Here is a 22,053-nt window from a genome sequence, read left to right as displayed (position 1 = left end):
CTCACACAACAATTACTCAGGCAAAAGAGCTATTAAAATCAATGGGATAGCTTGGCCCATTTTAGAGAACACAATAAAATTTATTACTGCTAGCATTTTCCTAAACCTGTATTGTTACGCATACTGAAAGGACTCTTTTGCTGTGCAGGCATTCATAGGCCATAATCTCATCTGTAAAAAATTGCTATGTTGGAAAAAGATCAAAATGATTTGGGCAAAAGCAAGGCCTGGAGCTCTCAAGGTGAGAACATGGAGCCTTCAGGCTGTTTCAGATGTATCTACAGTGTCACTAACCTCTGTCTCCACACCTGGATCCCTGCCTGCCTTACACCAACTTTGCTCACTGGGACTGGGACTTCAGTCAGAACAGAGTTTGCAGCGTAGATCAACAGGCAGAAGTTTGAATCATGCATAGAAGTACCCACACTTCTTTATTTACAGGGGTGGAAAGAAAGCACTGGTAATAACAGCAGCAAAAAGAAAAGAAAAAAACAAGTGAAATGCAAGGGCTAAAAACTAGTAATTCACTTAATTTAGACTAGAACAAAAATGCATATTTTCGAACAAAGAAGCTAATTAAGTCATTAGAAGACATTAGCAAAGAATGGTTTAGTTTTTCAGTCACGTAAGTCTTTGAATTCTTTACATTTGCATATGTTTCCAATATATTCCCTCATGTACCAATCTTTCCAGATGCAGTATCACTGAAACAGTGTGGTAGTTTTAATGCCAAAATTGCCAGTTCAGGTGGTAACATCAACATGATGTCAAATGCATATTAATGAAGATCTTCTCTTACTTCAGAAACTAAAAATCTCCTGATTCATTCCCAAGCAACATTCTGAAGATCAGGCAGAAAAACACGCAATTGAAAATTTTCCAATTAAAATTTTCAAATTTTAATTGAACATTGCTTCATGTTTTGTCTAACTATCAGAACTGAGGGTGTCGACGTTGAACATCACTTTGGCAAACATCCTTATGCAAGGAAATACCTAGTTAATTTCAAAAAACAGGATCAGTTGAGTTGGAAGGGACCTTTCAAGGCCATCTAGTCTAACTGCCCTGCAATGAACAGGGACACTTACAGCTCCATCAAGTGCTCAGAGCCTGGTACAACCTGATCTTAAATGCTTCCAGGGACGGGGCACCCACCACCTCTCTGAGCAGCCTGTACCAATGCTTCACTACCATTACCACAACAAACTTTTTTCTTATATCCAGTCTAAATCTCCCCATTTCAGTTTGAAAACATTTCTCCTTGTCCCATCACAAGAGCCTACTAAAAAGCCTATCCCTTTCTTTCTTACAGCATACATGCATGTGACTCAAAACTTAGAACTGATAGTAACAAGCCCAACAGAGCCAGAGAGAAAACAAGTCCCTTACTTGAGATGGGGCAACAAATCATTATTGCTATTGGAAAAACTGTTTGTGTCAAAGCAATGAAATTATATACCTTGAGCAGAAATGTGAGTTTTCATGAATCTCCCTCAGGCCAATACACTATGAACAGTGCATTGTCAGTTCCCAGAGTGTGGTAGGAGCCAGTAATCTTCAGAGATTACAGGTGAGGGGGCAGGCCTGCCATCTCACGCTAAGAAAATGCTTGCTTTCTTTAACTTACACTTCTCCACAAACACTACCTCACATTCGTTTTCAAGCCATCATAAATTGGACCCCCAGAATCAGGTTTTTCTTTGAGGTTTAAAGGTTGAGTTATCAGCACTCCTTGGGGGAACAGTTGACTAAACTTCTGCATCAGAGTAATCTGGAGTGTTTTGCATGCTGCTTTCAGATCAGCTAGTTTGTCTAACGAATGAGATGTGAAATGAGTTCCTAGGGCTCAGAAGAAAGCTGAAGGAGGATTTCCCAGTCTCTCTGAAACTCGTGGCATTAGCCTTGCATACCCTATTGCATGTCAGAGTGTAACAATCACCTAGACAAACCAATCCATCACCAAACCTTCTGCTATGCATTAGCAGCCAAAAGCAAGGGAGAAGGCTGGATGAATGTTATTTGAAATCCAAGAATTTTTAAAGAAAATAGAGGCTGACACATTAAGCTTTTGCCAGCATCTGCTGGAGTTCTAGTTTTCTGTGCTGAGAAAAGCCCAGTACAAATGCAAGGTAAGATATCCCTAGGGCTATTGGCTGTTTCTAACCCAGAACCATACAAAAGAAACTGGCAAATGCACTTTTCAACCAGTATAAAGGGAGTCCAGACTTATGCCTGTTTGCCAGCAGAGGCTTGTCAGTATTGCTAAAAAACACTGAAGGTGCTTAAAACTACATTCACATACCATAGTCTGGACTTTTGCCACAGGTTGATCATTGCAGGAAATGAACACAAACTCAGATTAAAGGAAAAAAATAAATGTTTCTCAGTTGCAAACTGCAAATGCTCTGTCACTTATTTGCATACATAAATGTAGAGCAGAACAACCGGGTGCCACCCCAATATAAGTGCTTTTTATAAGCTATAATATTATGATTTCCATATATAATGTCCCATATGTAAGCTCTGAAGAGCTCCCCACAAATTTCCCAGGCCTGCCACTACCAGCTGAGCTGAGCTCTTTCCTTCTCATGCAAATACTCCACAAAAAGGGTGTGAATAGAGCAGGGACCCACAGTAGAAAGCTTCCCCAGGCCAAACTGGAACTTGGCTAACATCTAAGACAACCCCTAGTTTTATGCCTGTAACACTCCCCATATTGCTGTTCAAAGATGCACACTGTGTAAGAATGGAGGCCTGCTCTGGGTTATTTCTCCAGGGCTAACACAATTGATAGGGACGAAGAGTTTACAGAATTCACGGACAGTGCAAATGAGGGAAGTCATCAGATGTGGGCAAAGGCTCATTTTTCACATAGAACAGAAGAAACCAGGCATTCAAAAAGCAGAACAGCATAAGCTTTTGGAGAAAACAGAGGGAGCCAAAGCTGAGCCAAAGCCTCAGGTGTTGTACTTCTAATTACCAGAGAAATTCTTCCTATTAAATGCCATCAGTCATATTTATGCATCTGTATTCCTAGATAAGGGAGATAGCCTACTTGACTTGGGCAGCATAATAAAAACAGACTGTGTCTTCACAGTAATACAAATGTCTAAGAAAATGTTTCACAAATAACAGATGATGATGAAAACTTAAAAAAAAAAAAAAAAAAAAAAAAAAGTCACTCCATCTCAAGAAGAACACTGAGAGCTCCCAGTGATCAGCACTTTAAAAAAGCAGAAGCAACAGTAACTGCAACTACTCAGAAGTTTCCCAGCATCTCAGATACACTTGAGTTCAGATCAGAGATTCTCTCATGGCTTACACAGTATTTTAGTGAGCTGCATTCTGATGCAGAGCTCGAGAGGAAACAAATCACATCATTCTGTGAGCAAGCCTGAAACCAAATCCTTTGAGCATTGCCCAACATGTGAACTCTCACCACATAGTTCTTCTGCAAACAGCCTCTGTTACTAAAGTCACAGTTAAATAGTGATCCTATTTGTCATTTACACTTCATAGATATAAACAGATATAGATAAAAATCCATCAGTACTGCGTGGCACCCAACCACTATTCACTAGCAGTAATTAAATCCTGATGTAAAACTGCTACAGATATTTTTCAAAAGAATAGGTTTTGGTTTTTTTGCAACCACACAATGATGAAAACATGACAAGTTCCACAAACCAAAGAAACATGCATTTCACAGAAAGCTTCCTCTACAATTTAAAACCTTGCTATCTCAATTTACCAGCAGCATTACAGAGATAAAACATAACCATTTTCTGATATCACTATTCTTGTCTATTTTTGTCTTCAGTAACACAGCATGTATCAGGTGAACTGTGGAGTAAAAAACACAAGCATTGTGATCATGAAAGAAGACTTAGTAGTCTGCATTTCTGTTTCCAAATCATAATAAATTAGCACAATCACTTTGACTTAGTTACAATTCACAAATCATATCCTCTTGTGTTTTTTTTTGTTAATAAACTATTACTCTAATTACTATTTGTACTTTAAAGCATCTCCTGGTTATTCAGTAGCGTCATTTCTTTTTGGGGGTAGGTATTTATATTCAGTTACATTCTGAGTTGCTTTAAGCTGTTCCTGAGCTATAAAATAGTTCAAGGTATTTGGGTGCACAAGGGGGATACATTCTGCTTTTTCCTGGTTTAGGTCTGCAAAGAGAACCTGTATCTTCAAAACATGTTACTAGCTATCCTGAAAAAACTGCTTTACAAGGAAGAAAACCTCCCCTTCAGTCCCAGAGCATGTATATTTACCATGGAGTTGGTCATGATAGCTTGTCAGTATGACTGAGAAGAAGAGAGCTATTTGGTCTGCAGGGGCATAAATTGATAGCAGTTACCATGTTCAATCTAGAGTCACAGTGGCTACTGGAAAGCAAATTCTCGGTCAAGCTGGCTTTAAACCAGTGAAAAGCAGTTGTAACTCAGGGAGAACAGACAGACCAGATTTCTAAGAATTCTCCGCACCCCTGGCTGGGGGGTGCTATTTTTAAAGAAACAGCCTGGATCTCAGATAAGCACCTGTGAAAACAAAGACTTTTCCTCGGTGTCAAGAATTTATGAAAACTGGGACATTTGGACTAAATGTCTTAACAGCAACTGAGCTGCCTTGAGTATCTGACACATAAATCACCCAGGAAATACAGTGCCTACATAGGTTCCCTACCAAAAGCACAATGACACCAGCTACTGCTTACTTAAAACCACTGCATATCATTATGTCAGAGCAATTGCTACCCTGGTACATCTCTTATTAGCGCTTATTTACTATCAGTGTTAAGGAGGGTAACTGCAGCGCTGTTTCCTTTGCTACTGGGCTTTATTGCATGTCTGAGGCACAGAGTTCCGAGTAAGCTCAGGCAGCAAAGGAAATAACAGAGGCTGTAGCTCAACAATAAATACCCTCTAAAGGAATATAGCAATCGGGCAGGGAAGAACAAAGCAAATTTCTTCAGGGGAATATCAAGAGAGGAAAACTACAGCTTTTACTCTGATGAGGATTAGATGAATAACTCACAAAGGTCATTTGCCTGAGAAATTTAATTTTTCTGTTGCAGAATAACTGTAGAGGGTGTGATCTTCTCTTGTTTGGCAGTTTCCCAGAATTCTTCCATTTAATGTTATGGGTTGATTGTTATCAGTTGCTGTGGAAAGTCATTTCTCATTGTACAGGTAACATTAATTAGTTGCTGCCTGGTCAGGAAAGTTACCATGTAGTACTGCTGATCTATCATTGCATTATCTCAAAAGCATTTCCACTACAGTTATTCATAGTCAATTGGAATGTTCACACATTTAAAAGCTTTCCAATCTCACCTTCCAACACTTGCTGATGTGATTAGCAGGGAAAGCGGTATCAATAGGAATCAATCTCTCAGAAAATAACTGCATAGCAAAAAAAGAAAAGGTGTTGCAGCATTCACAAAGATATTCCTGTATTATTCAACCACTTACCTGAAAGTCTAGTACAACAGTACAATATTCAAGCTACTTGCACACCAGTAAAGATGCAATAAATAAAGCATAAGGAATGGAGAAAATTTAAGTGGATAACTATGATGCTAATCAAACAGCAACCAAACAACTGCAATTTTCTGTGCATTTCTGTCATTGCGTGCACTACAGCCCCAGAGAAATGAGGGACAAATGCATCTGCACTCAGCCAAAATACCCCAAATCAGGGAAGAGAAACACCCTGGTAGACTGAGATAGCACCCAAGCAATGCTGCATCTCTCTTGCTCTCATGTACAACTCTGTTTTGCCGCTGGGCTGCTTGATTTCCCTGTGAGTCAGAACAGTTTTGTGGCATTAATTTGACCTCCCAAATAGCCCTTATTGACTGAAATTATTACCAAATAAATAAAGAGGCAGATGCAAGGAGGTGGATGCTTTATGCAAGTGAAATTGCCTCTGACCTTTCCTTTGCTTTTCACATACTTTCAGCAGCTTGGACAGTGCCTTGGACAGGCCTGCAGACCCGGTCTGCCTCACCTCCACCATTACTTTTCTGACAGGAAACTCTCTCCCCTCAGCTTTCCTTCTCCAGGGTAGAACAAATTCTCTCATTTTTGCAACAGGCAAAGTTCTATTCTCATGCTCGTCACTGCCCTGCCCTGGTGGGAGGGGGCTGCCAGTGGATGCTGTCACAGCACCTGGGAGCAGCCCCCCAGACCCTGCTGCCTCTGCTTCACTATGCTCTCAGTCCCTTAGTGCAGATCATGGTGGAGCACTACATTTGTACATTAGGGTTTTTTCTACCCTCAGATGCCTCTTTTCTCTTCCTTTTCCTGTCAGTCCCTACAGGGTTGCTTGACCTGACACTTTACTGATGGAAGGTTGCATTGGAGACATTGCTAGAGCTTTTCATCTTCAGCCTGCACAAGCCAAAGGTGGTAGAGCCAAAAAATACTGCAGAGATCATTAGGGTAATCCTTCCAGGAAATAAAAGATTGCAATCTATTGCAGGTTTATTGTTTCTTTAATCAACGTCTATCAAATCAATTTTCAAGAGTCCCTTATAACCTCACTTAAGATACCATTTGAAAGCTTAAAACCAGACCAGAAGATTTCCCCTAATATTCAAATTAGCTTTCCTTTTTATTTTCAGTCTACTGCTTCAAATTGTATCTTCTATGGAGCAACTGAATCCCTGTTCTCCTTCTGTAGCTATCAATTACATTATTTTGCTTTCATACCCTCCTTAGCTGCTATCTTGCTAAGCGCACATACCTACAAAAACACCATATGCTTACTTCTATACAGCAGTCCTTCCAGTCCACTTTAACTCTCTGCTATTAATACTTTTCAGGTCACCAAGATCTATATGGTAAATTCTCTACCCTAAACACAAGTAAAAAAGGCTGCATTCAGAGATACCAAGAACCCAAGATGCTATCATGACAGACTGAGGGCAGCTAATCTAGGGAAAACCAGATGGCACTATTCATCCATAGACAGAGCTGGAGCAGGGTGGGTAATGCAAAAAGCATTCAAGAAATATAGCAGTCCCATGGGAAAAAGCATAAAAAATTTAAATAAAAAGATGCTCCGGTCATATTTGCATCTGTAATGCCTTCACTTTCTATACATCGAGTTTTATAAATTTTCTTTGAATAATTGAGCTCTGAACTTTCCTCTACATGATCATTCCTACTGGAATCTGATTACGTTCACCCCATTACAAATTAAATATAATACTGTCTTCTTTGTGGTAATCTGTGCTGGAGATCCATGCAGAGCTGTGTGGAAGTCAATTCCCTTAACTGCAGGACTGAATGCAAAGTGAACAAAACAGCCTGATAGGGACTGCTGAATATGGAAATAGTTAAGTGCAAGTACAATTCATAAAACATTTAGTCAAATATTTTAAAATATGAATGAGCTTTAAAAGTAATCAGAGATTGCATCCAAACACTGTGAAAAAGAGAAAAATAGATGTTGGAAATACACAGTTTTTGCTTAACATCTTCCATGTGAGATTAAGTTGGGTTATATAGCGTTGGACGACAATTAAGGGAGAAAAAATACGAGAGGATGAAGTTGGAGAAAAATAATTTGATTGACTTTATTTGAATGAGGACAGGAAGTTAAAACAGATGGGAGGAAAATCCTACTGGAAGTCTGGACAAGCAGCCTGCAAGTAGCTTTTTAACCACAGGAGATGTCCAGCCAAGCACAGCAAGCTTTGCTAGCACTGCAATTCCTTTCCAGCCTCAGATGTAGGAAAAGGGAAAAATCTGTGCTCTGAATGAAAACATCTCAAAGTTCTTTCTAGGTGCAGGGCCTAGACTTCAAAGTGTCTTCTCTTCAGGATGCCTATGCATTTTGTACCTCATCAAGCCAGCCGACTTCACAGCTTGTTTGCTGCAGCTGAAATCCTGTTTTAAAGTAACAAATCTCTTCTGAAATGATGCAATAGAAAAACAAATTTGGATGAAAATCGCTACAAAGATTCAAGGTTTTTCTTTCAACAGAAGCAGCCCAGCTGTATCCTGAGTCCAGGCGTACAGACAGATTGATCATATTACTTTGTTCTCCTTCCCTGTTTAAAATGGACACTGGATATGGCAAACATATCTCCCAAGCCATTATGGATACTATAATCTGTAACAGAATACTATTCACATTATATCTCAAAGGGAATAAGAGATAAGACTTTCTTACCATTCTTAGGTGACCATTGTTAAATAATGTATAGGCAAATGGATGCATTGTGATACAAGAGGGGAGGAATTTTTTTTTCTATGACTTCCAGAGTTACATCAGTGGAACACTCAAAGACTTAAGTGCTTTCACCTAAGTGAAGGTGCCCAAACTCCAACAGAAAAGGAACAAACCAGCATCCTCTGGAAAAAAAAGCTCCTGAGCTATAGGGTGATGTCAACTTCAATGGAGTTATGCTTACGTTCACTATGTGTCCTGCAATTTTCTGCCTTGCTCTCCTAGTGGGAGTGCTTTGCATTGTCATTCAGCTCATTCCAGGTTTGATTTTCATTTCTCCTTCCCCATGTCAGATGAAGGTGCCAGATCTCCTTGAAGATAGTAATCAAAACCACGTTCTCACTCCCAAACCAAATTCTTGTCTCATTCAGCCTTAAAAGATCAGCATACCCTACTGTGAGGTCGAATTGGCACGGTTTTTAGGAAAAGGCCTGGCAGGATGAGAAACACCCTGTTCATAATAATCCAGAACCTGCCAGTAACAGAAGCAAGAAGAAAAGCCCAGGAAATCCGTAGCAGCTCTCAACTCTTCTCAGGACTTGTCTTGCACTGTGCAGTGCAGAGTGGAGGAAATGCTTGCTCAGGGGCCCAGCTGATAACATACAGATTAATCACATGGCAGTGCAAGAAAACAAGCAGGTGCATAAATTCTTTAGCTATGCTATGCATTTTCTAATGCAGACTTCTTTCACTTTCATGCTGACAAGCTGTTGATTTTTCATTTTCAATTATGAACTGAAATTCCTTTTCCTATTAGTTATAAATATAGCAAGCAGTCTGCTGTTTAACTTCAGATACCATACCACTCATACTAGTTGCAAGTTTAGTCAGCTTAGTATCACTGCTATAAAATATGCGCCGGCAGGAAAATGAAAGGTTATCTTGTATTAAATAAATACAGAGTAACATGACTTCCTAGTGAAAATTCCTGCCAGATGACTACTGTTAATCTTGTAATACCATTACACAAACCCACATTCAAAAGGGTTTCTCAGCCTATTTCAAACAGTAAAGATGAAGAAGGAAATATATCCTCGTATTTAAGGCACAGGTTTACGAATCTAACGATCTGACTTCTGTTCCCAGCTTTGTCACATACCATCCAGGTGACCTTTAATGAGACATCCATGTCTCAGTGTACAAAGCAGGGGCTGGGGCTAACTGGGAATAATACAACATTCCCCTTTTATAAACAGGTGGGTGTACATTTGGCCAAAGAGCTGTCACCTACGTGCTTAAATAGTACAAGACAGACTCAGATCTCCTGACATCCTTATACGACTAACCCATAAAAACAGGAAAAAAAAAATATTGTTGTCACCTGGAGAGCAAGGGGTTGCTAACTGTAGGTGCAAGCTGCTAAATGACTTCTTCTGCTCAGTGCATCCCCAAATGTCAGCCTCTCAGGCAGGCTGCTCCATTCTGCAGCTATGGTGTGCACTTCTGCCCTGTGCCCAGGTGCTGCTCTGAGAACCAGCCCTCCTCCTGCACCTTTCCCTGCCCTTCCCTCAGGACTTTCATCTCTTTCCCACCCTCTTGTTAGCTCTTGTCAAGACTGTAAAGGCTACAAGAGGTTCATTTTGGACAACCTCTGACACTCTAGAAGTCATAAAAAGGTGCCTCCTTTCTGCAGAGAGGCAGATTATTCTTTGTTTTTCTTAGCACTGAAGTTTTATAAGAACTTGCTTTAACAAACCTTGTCAACTACAGGGATCAACAAATATTTGCTGTCACCAAGACTGGCTTCTTTTTCAAGGAGGAAGAACAACAGGAAGCCCAAACTTACTGCAAGGAAGAAAACACCTCAAAAAATTAAGCCCTGCTGAAAGACAGGGCAACACCTCACAGCTACAGCAAGTCCAATAGTCAGCATGCAGGAAAACAAGTTTGTCTTGAACTCATGAATTGACAAACTGGTTTCTTACAATAATTATGAATCATTATAAACTTCAAACTTCTAACTCATTATTATATTATTAACTGCTAATTCAGCTCTTCTTTCTTGTCTTCTGTCTCTTGAGAGAAATGGAAGGCATTTCAGTGCTTGGAACCCATCCCTAATGGTTGATTATTTCAGTGCTTATCCCCAGGAGTGTCTAGTTACCATCTCAAATAGCATTATTACTCTAATTTAGAATGGTATTAGAAATTCTGTTAATCCAGCAATCCTGGGGAGAAAAAACTGTATGCAGATACTAACTGTCCACACTGATAAGGAAGTACTCATTGCAGAAATATGCTTGCATACCTCTCATTCCATTCTGAATATTCTTGGGCAGTGTAAAGCTGCCGCTTTGTTATAGCCATGAAATGGGAAATTCAATATTTACCAAACAAAGGCAGGTCTTCCTGGAAATACACGTTTATCTTCCAGCCTCGCCCTACCTCTGGAAAATCAGTGCCACAGAGCAGTTGAATTCTTATTTGAATGAGAGACTTGTCAGGTCCACGAGTCCTTCTATAACCTCTGCAACATCTGCAGTCCATAGCACCACATACAAGAGCTACTCCGAAAGTAATGCCTCCTTTTTTATTACGTTGTCCCATGACATTGGAGGCTGCTGTTAGTGGTATGGCAGTAGCATTCACACCAGTATCCCATTGCATTTTGTTGCCACGTGACAGATGACAGCAGAGGGGCAGTATGACAAAACGGCGCCTGACATGGAAGTGTGTACGAAGCAAAGTTGTGTCACTGAATTCCTCCATGCAGAAAAATATCACCCAGTGACATTCATCGACTCTCGCTGAACGCTTCAGGAGAGCCAGCAGCAGATGTGGACACAGTGAGCTGGTGGATGGAGTGTTTCAGCAGTGGTGGCAGCAATGCAGTCATTTCCACTGGTGCAGAATGTTATGAATGTAACATGCTGGCTGCTGCTCATCCCTGGTGAAAATGCATAGCTAGTGAAGGTGACTGTGTTGAAAAACAGTGTTTTGTAGCTGAGAATTTGTGCTATCAAACAGTGTTATTGTGCTCTTTGCATAGAATGCAGTTTCCACGGAAATAATTAGGAGGCATTACTTTCAGAGCAACCTACACAAATTTACAAACACACATAAAAAAAAACCTATTATTTTTAGTAAAAGTGAATTTATTTTCTTTAGAAAACTATCACTTGTAAGTTGAAAGTAGAATCTGTAATTCTTGCACTTCAAAGAAGCACCACAACAGATACGCTCACAGAAGGTTTTTCTGCCACCGAAGCCAAGAAAAAGAATACTTTCCAGTAACTTCTGTGAAGGGAAAGCATGACTTAAGAGTGAATTTAAGCATCTATCCCCTATACGCTCACAAATCCAAGTTCCCTAGAAATCATGCAGGCAATCAACCTGAAGTCATGGATTTTTAAAGGAACATTTCTAATGAGAGAAGCCATTTGGGTTCTTCCACTGATCATATTATTTTGTAATGCTGTACTTGGTGCAGACCTGGTTAGAGATCCCCAGAAGGAGACAGAAAGAGCATCACTGACTTGATTTCTTTTATTTTTTAATTCTTTTTACTCAAGATTGGACTCCTGCAAACGGCCCATTTAGACAACATTAAACTTAATTACAAGTGCTTCTCCCCTCCTTTCAAAATGAGCAGTAGCACGTCCTTAACCCCGCAAGCAAAAAGCAAAATCAAAAAACCAACAAGCCCTCCTCAATTCCAAAATCTCCATTTTCAGTGTAACACCCTAAATTGCAATACTAATATAAACATATCAATTGCAACTCAGGTACAGCTCTTTGAGCAACTGGCATCATTATAGCTATACATCTACAGATTAAGCATTAGAAAAAAATGTTTTATGTGCTACTGGACAGGTAATTTCTGTTGCAGCACATCCAAGATCAACCTTTATATTTCACACGATATTCATCAGTGTGTTCAGGTAATCTACAGCACAGGCCAAACAGCAAAAGATCAGCAGCAAGAAAGCAGTGCTCATTTAAAAGCGTTAATGCAATTTGTCATACTTCTTCATTTCCAGCACTCTGTGTATTTATACATCCCTGAAACAAAGTAGCTCAAGTGGCACACAACAAAGTGCTTTGCTTATAGTGAAGCTGGGTGAAAACAGAGAGGAAATGAACCTGGTTTATCTTGTTAGGAGTGTGAGCTTCAACTGCATCAGGTCACAGCCTTGCCCACCTGTACCAACATTTCTGTAACTGATTCCTACAAGTCCTCATACACTATGGCTTCCAGCTTCATTTAAATGCAGATGTGGACTAATGGAAGGGCTGTACATTTCTAAACAGGGGCTGAGGGAGCACATTACTCGCCCATTCAGTGATCTGAAAGCTTTTATTCTTTTCCCTAACAGCCTTTATTTTGTTGTGTGCATTTATTATTATGATTTTTTTTTTTTTAATTTAAACAACATGGGGCTTTTTCCATGCTAAGTTAAGAGAGGAAGGGGGGAAAGAGCTAATTATATCTGAACTGAAGTGTAACCACGGCCCTATTAAATAGGTAGCAGTTATGGGCTATTGATCGCAGTTCACAGGAAAAGCTTGTCATGTAGTGTCAAGAGGTTAATGTAATTACAAGAGCGGGCAGCAGGATCAGCTGTGTCCTCAAATAGGCAAATAACTAAAAGCTGCTTTAGAGACATATAATGTTGTCAAAGCATAAATAATTCATCCCAGCATTCGAGAAGAAATTACTGCTCCGTTTCAGCGTATTATTCAGCCATTAAAATCCTGCCCTTGTAAAGTCTTTTGATGTAGTCATATTTTCAGTTCTAAGAGCAATTTTGGAGGATTCAGCTTTTATTAAGCCCTATGTAGTGCAGTTATCTAAGTATTAAAAAGGATATGAAACGGACTCACAATTTGTTTAATAACTGTGTTGCAATCCAGATAAGAAGGAGCGAGCCCTGTGGATTTATGGAGTGCCTGTGCAGTGCAAAGCCATGGCACGATGTGATGGAATTCTCCAGCTCCTGTAAGCTGGCCCAAATTAAGTGGGCTTTGGCTATTTACTAGCACTGATAGCTGCTGCAGCCTTCAGAGCATTTGGTGATCTATTTCTCAAGATCCAGCTAATAGAAGAACCGCAGGAAGCATCAACGTGCCCAGCTATTCTCCCATTACAGCCTCTCAATTCTTTGCTCGCCCTTCTGAAAGTCTTTGGGAATTCGAAATTGGGTGGCTTTCACTTTTTGCATCTGTAGTTGAACTGTGCCTTGGAGCTGTTTGTAACGTCTACAGTTGTCTACATTTGCTGTCAGGATTTGTGATGTTAACATATGTTAAATTACAGCAAGACCCTAAGCAGCTACCAGACGGCAAGCCCCAACAAGAGGGGCAATTCAGCAGAAGGACAGAAAAGAGAGAGAACTGACATTGTGCTTGGCCCACCTACCCACAACCTAAGGTTTGCCGTGGCTTTGACAACATAAGTGAAACTAAAAAACACTGAGTCTGAACAAGTCACTTTGGTATCTCTAAAAACTTTTCTTCATTTTAAATAGCCAAACATTAAAAAAAAAAAAAAAACCAACCAACAGCTACCAAACAAACTTCACAACCAATTACTCATCTGAGAGCTTTAAGAGATGTGGCTTGACAGAGAAAACAGGCTCTCATTTCAAGCTGACCAAAAGGAAAGCATACCCCCAAAACACAAACCCAGCCAAGCTTCCCCCACAGTAACTATTTGCCCCACTTTCTCTTAAGCAACAAAAATAAGAGTTCTCAGGACAAAATCTCAAAACAATCAAATTGGTGCTCGCTGTGAACGTTCTCATCTTTGAACTTTGTGCACTGCCCTTCCTTTTCTACTTCCCAAGCTTGGTGCTCAGATGTTTGCTGTGCTGTGAAGGGAGTTTGTCTTGGCTTTGTGTGTACACACAGTGTTGACAGTGGAATTCTGATGTTTCTCACACTGTTTCATTCATAACCTGAGGAAGAGAGCCCAGTGTACTCCTAAAGGAAGTTGAATTCAGTATCTTAAATTCACCGCACATAAATAAGATTATTAGGAGTGTGTCAATATTCTGTATACATGATTTACACCTCCATATAATTAAATAACAGAGGAAACAGTGTTTGAAACCACTGAAACAAACACAGCTTTCTGATGGCTCCACAGTTCTGAATTTAGAAAAAAGTAAAGGAATAAAAAATAGGAGCTTTCCTACACTATTTTCCTGTTCTTTAGCATTTGCATGGCCTGCCCTGTGGTAGCACTGAGACCTCAGTTCTGAAGTCACCATGCAATTGATTCCATCAGGTGGAGGTTTATTCCAGCTTGGGGCTGTATTTGTCCTCATTCCTACCAGTAGAATCAGCCAGCCCATTTCATGACTTACAGCCTTTGTCTTCTGTGAACCTACCCTGTGATAAGCAAGGATTGATGCTTGCTTTTCACATGTGCCAAGTGGTAAAAATGAGATTGATGCACATGCTGCTGTGTTTGCTTAGCAGTAACTCAGTGGTCTGGCATGACTACATGGAACAAAATTTTTCATTGTCTCAAAGCCCTTATTAGGAGTATAGTGAAAACCTGAAGTTTTCACCTGGCTTGGATTAGAAAAGTTAGCAATTTTGCACTTTGGGTTAATATCTTTGGAAAAACATAGATTACCAAAATGAAACAATCTTATTCAAAGGGTTTTTGTCCATTTTCCAGAAAGCTAGCTCCACATCTCTGGTTGATAAAGCAGTCTGAACCATGCCTCCTGCAGGAAAATGGTGCTGAGCTGAGCTCCTTGCTGCCAGGAGCTTCTCTCGGCAGTTGGATAACAAAACAGGCAGGTTGAAATCTCTCCTCTTTGAAGGCAATGATAAAACTCCCAATGAGGCTGGGATTTAACTTGAGGATTACAGCTGCTGCGGATCAATCCTCTACCAGGTTTAAAGAAGTTAGGCCAATTAACACCAGCCAAGGGCATAGCCCCTTCATCCTACCCAGAAAGTAATAATATCCATTACTGCGTTTCCCAGCCAGCACTCTGCTGTTCTTCTTTACCACAGTTTTCCTATCTCCCACCTTTTCTAGTTTCCCAGTTCTGACCCTTGGCTTGTAGAGCCCTCTGAAGCTTTGAAAATATTTGTTCTCTGAGAAGTAATAGAAAGAAAAACGTTCAGATTGTTGGCTTTGTCAGAAAACTGTTTTATTCGTGTCCAATTAAAACAAAGATAAAAAGTAATCTCTTCATCTTTAGTCAGGAAAGAGCTGGGTCCTTTTAAATATACAAATCCAATGAAATAGCACACAGACTGCCAGCCCCAAATCAGATGTGCATGGAGGGACGTATGCAATGCATTATGAACATCTGCCCTGCATCTCAGGTCACATCCAGGACTTCTCAGGGCCACTGTCCGTGTTCTGAACTCTTTAACACACAACAGACTGCACATTCTTAGCTTATTTTTTGTTTCAATAATTAGTTGTCAGTCCTTGGAAGCAGCAAGACTGCTTCTGGTAAGTTCTTTGTGATACCAGGCAGCGTGTCATTAGGAAAATAAATCATACGTAGCAAAAAGTTGACTCACCCAACTAGCAACAAGGGTCTCTGGCCACAAAACGCTCCTCTGAAAGCAGCCTTTGTCCAGGAGATGTTCCCCCTTCAGAGGCCAGCCCTTAAATGAGCCCAAGGAGGGCTGGACCCTGGGCCCACTTTGTCACATGGGAGCACAGGTGAATTGCTGCACATGTGCTAGCTACCTCCTCACCAGGTGCTCTATCAGCAGTTCAGGCCATGACAGAACAGCTCCCCTACACATAGTTGTGTGTGCTTTTAATTCATGAGAGCAGACTGAATATTGTTAATGTGACTTCACTTTTCATTATGACAACTATAAAATCGTGCAAGGTCTCTGAAAAAGTTCTCTTTTCGACATCCTTACATTACCTGCAGCTCCTCTCCTCCTTTTCCCCTCCTCTTCCTCAGCTCCTGTTTCCCTGCTGCGCCTCGCTCTGCCCAGCCACCTCCCTTTGCTTCCAGGCAGAGCTGCTGCAGCACAGGACGCAGCACAGGGCGCAGTGCAGCCCCCTGGGGCAGTGCAGATCTGTACCTGCTTGCCAAGCTGGGGCTGAGCCCACGCGCTGGAAGACAAACCGCGCCAGATTTGTGCTATTCAATACCAGGCAAACCCCGGCTGACTTCTTAAACCATCTTTAAGGCTGCTTTGCACTTACAGAAATCTGTCCCTTGGAATATGAACAGGGTTTTTTGTTGCTTTTTCTGTAAGTGATGGTTTCTTGCTGGGAAGGTTTAATTGATTGAAGCAACGTAAAAAAATCCCATGCAACTCAGTTGCCCAGTCACACACTGGGTTTCAAATAGCAATACATCAAAGAGGACAGTTCAAGAGCTGAATGCTTGGCTGCACTCTTCAGCAAATCCATTAAAACAATCCAGTTTGCTTTATGAAATGATACATAAACAAACAGAGCAACAGTGTATGTATCATATGCCATCCCCAAATGAACACAGCTGAAACTTGGCTTCTTCAGCTGCATTTCACTTGAGCTAAAGCCCCAGAATGTAACACAGAGACCAACGAGAAAAGAAGAAGGCACCAAATGGAACAGACGAAGCAACGTAGCTCAGCTCACCCCAGCCCAGTACTGCCACAGCTAAACACACAACTGCAGTTCACCTCATCCACAGAAATAAATGCTAGTTCACAGCAATACATATGGAGGAGGCATGCTTTTCTGCACAGACTTAGACATCACTATGGGCACAATTTGTTCACAAATAGGACCTCCAGTTGCTTAATTTAAGATTCCATATGTTGTTCCTGCTAATAATGAGATTTTAAAGATTATGAGATAAACTAACTTGTCATTCTGATTCAAAAAGGTAAGCTCATAAGTCTGCAGAAATCCCTTTTTAATGCAAGCAAAAAAGGCTTAGCCTTGACATACATATTCAACAGCAAATAAAAATTAGAATCAACAATAAAAAGGACGGATGGACACAAGGTTTGTACGCCAGCAGGAAAACAAGGCTCGGTGCCACGAAATCAGCTGGTGACTTGGGACACTGAGAAGCCAGGAGCACTGAGCTGCTAACAGCTGATGCCACAGATTTCTTGGGAGAGGAGAATTTCAGTAAAACCTGCAAAGCACACCAGTGATTCTGCTGGCAGCTGAGCCAACGCCCTTGCTGTACTTATTTGTCTATCTGGTTCCTTTGATCAACGCCATACATATCTAACCATGGGGCCCAAATTGACTGTATGTACTTCTGGAAGACAAAACCAATCTGTTGAGCTTTTTTTCCACCACTGCAAACAATAAAAACTTGTTTCAGTTGGCTCAGTGTTTGATAACAAACAACTTTAGAAGGAGGGAATGCAGACAGTATCATTTTATAACATGCAAACTACAACCTGTAAAAACAACATATCCCTCTCCTCGCGGCCAAAGAGGCTGCAGCTGTGGCTGGCACTTCAATGAGATGTGCAGCAGATGGGTTACACCTGGGGTAATTCCTGCAGCTGGCAAAGCCTGGGTACACATTGGCCATTAGCAGCCAATTCACCTGCAAAGGCAATGCTGAGGGTAACTGGTAGCATTACCCTAGGTGCAAGCAAAAATAATGTAGCTGAAGGCAGGGTAGAAGAATGATGCAGTGTCAGTGGAGTGCTCATCTTTTCTCCTTAATCAAACCAGCCCTATGAACAAATAAAAAGCAGACTGATAAATCAAGTTATCAACCAGATCTTGTAACAGTTGTAATTGTCACAAGCAGTGATTTCATCCACAACCCAAAAAGCACAGGTAGTTTGTAAAGAGACTACATGATTGCAAGATGATTCACATAAAGATAACTTAGGGGTAAATGATGCGAGGTGCAATGACTGAGAAACTATTTAAAAACAGTGACAGAAGTTACAATTAAGAATAACCATCAGCCTCTAACACAGCAGGCAAGGCTTCTACACTGAATGAGAAACCCAGCTCCACACCAACACCAAGCAGCTCTCAAGTTAGGGGACGAATTCTCCCAGAGAATTCATGGGAAGTTCTTGAATTTTCTCTGAAGAACAATCTAGGGAATTTTCTTCTGAGAAACTTAACTCTTAGCAGTAGGAAACAGTGTATAATTTTCTACGTGGCAAAGCATTGAATATCCTTGTAGCACTGCTCAGCTGTTCTCCAGTGAGTAAAGTTTCAAACCCATGTTGTCTTGGACAAAACAAGGCAACCAGGAGATACAGAAAAATACATAAATCCAAGAAAATGCAATACTTTATCAGAAAGGTGTCCTCCATGCTTCTGAATTCAAGCCCCAAACTTTTTATCTCTGTAGAGCGCTTCATATATTACCAGTAGAGCAAGCAGCTGCACACGTCTCCAGGGCACGGCTAACACAAGTGGCTTTTCCTTATTTATCATCAGCATCATCACACCAGAAATGACGGGCACCACACGTAACTGCAGCACTCCCAGTGCAGCCATTCCCATCCCTTCTTTCTCAGCCACCCAGACACCGTGTCCCACACTGCGGTCAGCACAGCCCCAACGCTCTGAGTTCAGCTTGAACCTCAGGGGCAGTTGGTGGGACTTAACCTTCGGTTCCTTTAAACAAATAAGGGGTTACTTCGGAGAAAAGTTTTCCTCTTACTGTTATCAGAGGAACGAGGCTGAACCAGGCAGAGGTCTGTGCTTCACAAGGAAGGTGGGTGGAAGGAGCTTCCTTCCAAAAAGCCATTGCCATATGCTAGCAGGAGATAGCACAGGAGCCTTTCACTGAGGAAGATTCCTCACAGACTTCTCTAGGGATCCATAATCTTATTCCTCTCATCACTGTTATTAAGCAAGAGGTAAAGACGTCCATTCTAATCCAGCACAGCTCTCATTTGCTCGAACGCACAGCACCATTGAACTCAACCACAGGTTTAATACTCAACTTGCAAGTTGTTTCAGTTCAAGACTTTATGCCAGAATAACGAATAACTCCTTCACAGAAATCCCACAGTCAATCAATTAAGAAAGCTTAAAGTAATCAGTCACCCACAGCCGATTGGATTTAGCAGTCAGTGAATGCTTTTTGTTCTTGGATCAACTACACCCACTTCTAAAGCTGATTAAAAAAAGGTTGATGATCTCTTCCACCTGGCTGGGATGATAACCTGCAGCACTAATGAGCTCTGAACTCTGCAGAGGCTGCAGCACCGGTAGGTGGAAGTGAAGCAGCACCTGTGTAGGGAGAGTTTCCTGACATCAGTTTTAGAAGCCAGTGGCACTTGGAAGGCAATATCCCTGAGCGTGGGAGGAGTGGCTCTCCTGCCCGACAGTACCACAGGGAAATGGTGCTGTGGTGAATCCTCCAAACACAGCAACTGCTCTCCTGGCATCTCTGGGAAGCAGCACCCAGCTTTTCAGGTTGTTTGCCCCTTTGTATGTGGTCACAGCCCAGTACAGTATGGGCCCTGGTCCTGGCTCTGCTGCTCTTGGCAGCCCCATGCAAAGCAGAGTGCATAGTGTCCATGTGTCGCTGCCCACCTGGCACTCACTGAATGGAAGGAGGAGGCTGTGGAGTTTACCATTTATTCTCTCCATCTGTGCATAGCAGAGATCAGAGGTTGGTGAGCACTATGTGGATAGAACAGAAGCTGAAGTTCAAGAGCACCATAAAAAGCAAGGATTTCACTCTCTCTTGTAGGTCTGGTTAGGGGTTAGTCATCCACAGCAGAGTACTGACAAGAACTGCCCATATATATAGGTATGCATAGAAGAAATTTACTATAGTGCATTCCTATGGCTACTCCTTCCATCCACCCATGGAGAACGCATTTTTACTAAGCTGATTAAAAAAAGCATGCTTTAGCTTGTTGTTTTTTGTTGTTTTTTTCTTTAAATAAAGTTTCTACATATTCACTTAACTTTCTTAAAGGCTGCTGTAAACAAAGAATTATGTTCAGGGCCACAGCCAGAAATCAGATACATCAGAGATCTGTAACCCAGTCTACAGAGAATCAGGCAATGGCCCAAGGGTACTTCCATACACAAGAAAGAGTAAAATAACTGAGGTCAAGGCCTCAAACACAGCTCTAGTTTTAATCATGTTGTTGATTTGGAGCATAACAAGATTGCTTTTCTTTTTTTTCTTCCTTCCAATTGTCAAAACCCATTTTATTTTTCTTGACATGTCTAAAGTGGCCCCAGTGTCACTGTATGAATGATTCCTCACTGCTCCACGCTCAGTCCGTGGGCAGCTACATCCATTGACATGAGATGCAAACATAACTCCCACTAACTAGAATCTCTTTCCTCACGCTGTTCTGTAAATAGATGGAAAAGTGAGGAGTAGAGAGAGAGAACAAGTGTCTTTCCGTAAGGGAATACTTCAATAAAATCCATGTCACTTGAAGAAAATGGAATAGTTGTGGTAAAGCTTGTAACGGAATGACTCCCAAGGTTTGGAAACAAGAACTGGAAAAGAACAGAGAGACAAATACCCTGACAAACAGCCTGACCCCTGCCTGGACGTTTTAACAGCGACTTCTGAAAGAGATGTGCAGGTTTTGCTTTCATTTTGCCATAAAGCTGAACTATTTGTAAAAGCTTTTCTTGGTGTGAAACAGTCTGTTTTTCTAGCCAAGTCATGTTTCCTCTTAACACTCAGCCTGGCCAAATAAAGGCACCAGAGGAGCACGCAGAATGCTGCTTTTCCCAAATACAAAAGGGCACCGTGAAGTGCCTTTAAAAGCACACTGCTCCAATACCACCCGCGGGGCCTCCCGGTGACCGCGGCCGAGAGGGGCAGCTTCATCGGCTCCATTGGAATCCCTACCAGGAAGAACTCGGTTCAAAGCGTTTGTTGAAAAGCTTAAGGAAACATCCAGAAGAGCCACCATCCCTTCTGCAGTAACTCTGGGCTGCGTACGTACATAATTCATATAGTTGTAGTGCAAGAGTCCATCGGCCCTCAGTTAAGCAGGGCTGCTAAGGACGGTTTGGTTAAGAGCACAGTACCCTGGGCGCAGTCCGGGCGCTCCTATCACTCAACAACGCCTCGTACCCAACAGCCGCTCCCAGGTCCGCTCGCAGCGCTCAGCGTCCCGCCCAGCGCTCCCCCTCCGCTCCTCCTCTCTGCCACCGCGTCTCCCCTGAGCACCAGCCGCGTGCCTTACAGCCGAGAGAACGCCGCGATCCTGCAGGACGCGCCGGGACGGGAGATGGCCGATACCCAGCCTTTAACCAGTTTCGGATCGCCCCAAAAAGTAGCGGTGACGCTTCAGTAATAAAGAAGGAATCGCTTACCCTTTCTGAGCAGCAGGGCTCGCCAGAAACCCCAAAGGGAGGCAGTCTCCAAGCGGAGATGTTCCCCCTTCGGCTGCAGCCCCCAGATGAGGTGAGGATGGGCGGCGCAGCTCGCGCCTTTCGCTGCACCTGTGCCGGGCTGGGCGCGTGCCTGCAGCGCGTGCTGCCGCTGCTCCGGCACCGAACGGCGGCTGGGCGGCACGGAGCGGAGCGGGCGGCCCGAGAGCACGGCCCGCCGGTTCACGTGCAGCGGTACCGCCATCCTGCAGCGCTTTGCTCAGCCGTAGCAGCCATACGCAGGGCGGGCTTCACAAGGAGAAGCCATGGAAGTTATTAACGAGGTCAGGCTGACTGCAGCACCCGTCCCACATCCCAATCGGAGGCGGTCCTGCAGGTGGTTTCCAACGAGCCGTGTCTGTGGCGTGCAGCACGTGGCGCGGCCCGCGCCGTGACAACGAACTAACGCGCATGGGAGCTGCACGGCTCCGACAAACGTGGAAGCACGCTGCTGTGAAAGCTGCTGTAGCGCTGATCGCTTTGGGGCAATGCCACAACTACTGCTTTGAGTTTTGGATTCG

This window comes from Lagopus leucura, unplaced genomic scaffold, assembly GCF_019238085.1.
Source record: "Lagopus leucura isolate 7727_CA_CO unplaced genomic scaffold, USGS_WTPT01 Super-Scaffold_100021, whole genome shotgun sequence".
Taxonomy (NCBI): Eukaryota; Metazoa; Chordata; class Aves; order Galliformes; family Phasianidae; genus Lagopus; species Lagopus leucura.
Note: the sequence above shows the minus strand (reverse complement) of the source record.